Source organism: Balearica regulorum, chromosome 16, assembly GCF_011004875.1.
Source record: "Balearica regulorum gibbericeps isolate bBalReg1 chromosome 16, bBalReg1.pri, whole genome shotgun sequence".
Classification (NCBI taxonomy): domain Eukaryota; kingdom Metazoa; phylum Chordata; class Aves; order Gruiformes; family Gruidae; genus Balearica; species Balearica regulorum.
In genome coordinates this window covers 13562522-13566889 of record NC_046199.1, presented here as the reverse complement: position 1 = coordinate 13566889, position 4368 = coordinate 13562522, and positions in this window count along the sequence as shown.

Sequence of the window (4368 nt, the reverse complement as noted above, 5' to 3'; positions counted from 1 at the left end):
ATCGCACACGCGGGGGAGGAGGAGGAGGGCTGCCCCGCCGGCCGACCGGGGCCGGCACTTTCCCCTCAGGACCCGGCACTTCTCCTCAGGGGCCGGCCTCGACGTGGGCGCCGTGGCTGGGGTGGGCCGCTCTGTGCCTCAGGGCCCCCCCCGGCGGGCCAAGGTGGTTGTCACCCCCGCCTCACCCCCAGCCGCGGTGGTCGGGCTGCCCCGGCTCCCCCGACGCCCCAGAAGCCTCTGTGGGGTCTCGAGCCAGCTCTCCTCAGTGGGGGGGCTGAGAGGGGATCATCCCTGCGTCCCCACTGCCTGGCCCTCCCGCCCACCATGGGCCATGGCTCCCTCAGACCGGACAGCCCTCCTTTATCTTCAGCCTCAGCTGCTGGGGCCATCAAGAGACACCAGTGTGTCCCCTGAAGAGTCTAAAGCCCTTAAATACCCTCTCAACATCCCACGTTGAAAAAATATAGGACCCTTTGAAGACGACTCGGAAGTGCCTACCTCAGGCAGCACTCGCCCAGGGCCCTCGCCCTCCTGCCAGGCAATTCCCTCTCCATTACCTGAACGAGGCCCACTGAACAGAACCGTGACTGATAAAGGGCTTATAACCAGCTCTTGGTACGAAGCTAAGCACCAACCTGAACTTAGACGTGTCTAGGACAAAACAACGCTTCTCCTTGTCCATATTGATGATTAGCAGTGAACCGGTTTGTTCACTGCCCTTCAAACACCGTAAAATGACATGGGTCTGATGCTGTGAGGGCTCTGTTGTCTTTGGAAGCAGTGAGGGGAAGAGGCCAAGCCGTTGTTGCTCTGACAGTCTGATGTTCATGCCGGTGCTGGCACTAAAGGTTGAAGTTTAGTGCATTTTTCCAGACTGAAAAACTAGGTTCAGTTTTTGCAAATGGGCAAAGAAATCAAAATACACGTATGCCCCCAGCAGAACCCTAGGACCCTGCAAACTCCCTTTTCCTAGTGCAAATGGCTCTTTAACTGGGTAAAGGGAAACTTTAGGGGAAAAAAAAGCTAGTCACTGAGTTCACAGCAGTAATCCCGTTGATTGCAATGAGGAGGAGAAGAAGTGGAGCTGGATTCTGCAGTCACACATTTGCTGAGCAGAGGCCTCAGCATGCTGGGGTGAGGTCTCGGCGCAAGTGGGTTTATTACTTTGTCAAAAATAACACATAACATTTTTACTGCAAAGTGGGACAAACTTATCTGTCATGGGTGCATAAAGAATTAAAGTTTAATGATACTTGCCAAGATAAAAATAATAAAGTCCATTTGTAATGCAGGCACTCCTTTTTCTAGCTGATGTTTTTATCTCTTTTTGTTTCTCAAATTCCCCAAACCAGTCATTCTCAGTAAATGTCCAAACCACTGTAGTTTTCTTGTATTTACAACTACATAAATTATCAAATGCATTGTCCTTTATAATGATGCTAGAGATACAGGAATAATTTTGCAAGAAGTTACCTTTACAAAGCAGGACATATTCTTTTCAGACCTAGTCCAGTGAAACCCAGAAAAATGATGGTACAGGTAATCTACTGGTAACAAACTCAGGTTTCAGCTATGCGCTTCTTACATGACACTTCTAATGTCTAATGCTAATCTCCTTCATTTCTTTTGAGTCTTTTGAGAGCATTTTTTTGAGGGAGGGAGTAAAACCAAAGCAATTTCAGAGTACTTTTACGCAGGTGTTTGAAAATTTTAATAATCATATGTAAACTATCATAAGCTTTTATCATATATCAGACTCACAGGGCATAGCAATAGATTTCATTCATGTGGCCTCTTTCATCCCTGCAGCTCCTGAGGGACCTTACCAAAGTAACCAAGTCATAAGCACTTTTACTTTGGAAGATTTTCTCCTGCCACCATTGTGTTGCAGCGCTGCCCGAGCACAGCAACGCAGCTGTTCTGCAGCACGCCGCCCCGGGAGGACGAGAAGAGTGCCACAGCCTGTTAGAAATACCGTGAGGATTTAGATAGGCGGTCGAGTCTTCCAACCTGGAAGTCTGCCAGGACATCAGGCTTAAATTCTCAACTCATGTAAAAATTGCTGGGTAATCTTCAGCTCCTGCAGAGGACCAGCAATATAAAAATGCCTATAATTTTTATTATCAAATAATTACAGACTACCTGCTGGGCAAAGGACGTCGAGGGAGACAAATGATTGCAAATAGCCTGTAATCCCAGCAGAACTCTGTGGCCTGATTTACGCATTCAAATTGAATATAAGTTGTTCCTATTCTGATTCAGGAGCACTTTACTCACGGTGCTGTAAATACTAACACAGCTGCAGGGTAACTGGGAACCAGACCAAGGTGTTTTTACATTAGCTATGCTTCACTTGCCTGGCACCTTGTGTAATATTCATTCCTGTGCAAAACAGGTACAGAATATTTGAACTCAGAATCATGGACTCTTGTCAACAATACAGGGCAATGAGTTGCCTAGCCCCCGAAGGCCAAATATTTTCTCTTCCCCTTGCCAGACTAGTAAGGATAGGCAACCACACATGAAGGCAGCAGGCCAGGAAACCAAAGATTAATAAGCAAACAGCTCTGAAAATACTGTTTGTCTGAAGAAAGGGATCCTCTGACCAGGTACTTGGGTCCCCCAAAAGCCATGCCCATAGTCATAGCAACTCCGCTTCTGAAGTTTAGTCTCTAAGAGGTAATGCCGAGGGATATAATGTTTGCAGAGCTGAAAATACTGGGTGACCTGAAAGTGCTGAGTGTGTGCATTTACAACTAATGTTTACCCTGCAGAACCACTTGCTCTCTGTTTCAGTTTCAGGGGTGTATTTTACGGGGCTATGGGAATTAGTATGTCCTAACAGCTTTCTAGGCTGTAGCCTATATGTTTAGGCACAAGACTACTGCAAAAATGTTAGTGAAAGTACAATATTCAAAAAAAGCTTTCTTAACATTCAGACTCTGTTTCTACCCAGGTAATTTCAACTGCTATGGATGGTCATCTGTGAAGTGTTGTTCTGCAGCAGGATGGAGGTTAAAGGCACAGCCGACACCTTTCTCAGTGCCTGTGAATGACTTCCAATCTACAGCTTCTTTTGTCAAGTCTCAGCCAAGAATAGATGGAATTGAATAATAAATCCCTGTTTTGGGGGGCTTGTGGGAGAAGAGCTAGGCATCCCTCATGGCAAGAACTTCATTGAATCTCACTGGGAAACTCTGGAGGGAGCTATATACATTTAACACTGACTCACCAACAGATGGGCCATGATGCAGAGCTGGCAGGTGGGGACAGAAAGAAGATATAAAAAAGCTATAAAAATAAACAAACCTGGAAAGGATTCTGGAATTTCTCAGAAAAAAAAAATATAGAAGGTGCAGATTCTATTTCTTTCACTCTTAAAACCAGTCAATATGTGCAGAGGATTCTTCATCAGAAATCCAACGTGCAGAGCCTTTATTCATTAACTCTCATAACATGGCCAAAGGACGATAGCATTATCTTCCCCACAGAGACACTGGGGACAGGGATGATACGTTTTGCTCAAACAAGTAAATGGTGTCATCAGTGCCTGTCTCAGGACATCTCCCAGCTATTATGTGCAGTAATGAGTACCCTGTTTCTCTCGGTTCAGCACGGAACGCTACTCCCCCGCTGTGCAGCATGCTGTATTATTGCCTCGCTCGTCACCATTAGTAAAGAAAAGGTAACATTGCCCAACCTGATCTTAAGCAGGTAATTTCCTCTTCGTTTTTCATGATTGGCGACAGCCTATTTGGACTCTGCCATTTGAGGCTGCTTGTGGATGTAGGCAGAGATCGCTGGCATTTTGATTGTCTTTATCAGCCACTGGAGATGAGCACCTTCTGACAGTGGAGCAGCGAAGGAAGTATCACCTTCCTTCAGCCTGTCACTTTGAGCTATTCACTGAGAAGTAGCATTTTTAGAAAATGTTGCAGAGTCATACAGCGCGTACCCAGTGCACTTTACAGAATAACAATAGGAAAATGTGAATAAACGTTCCAGGGTACCTGGCTCAGTGTATGTATTTATATGCTAAAAAGCACTGGAGTATTATTTACATGCTTAGCTGGGGTTTGTCCTTTCTGGAGAAGTCTGGACTGCTACCTGTTATACTTGGCTCGTGATGATTTAAATAAGAATTTATGGACCCTGAACCATCTGCAAAATGTCCCAGTTCTTCAAGGCCAATATAAATGCAATGAGGGGGGAAAACCACAGAAAGAAAAGGTTAACAAGGTTTCTCCTTGCCTCCCCCTTGGCACGTTTTACAATTAACTTTATAACGTCTGAGAGCAAAGGTTTGAAGCAGATAAAGATCCCACATCCTTGGAGAGAATTACAACAGTTTGTGTAGCACATTACACC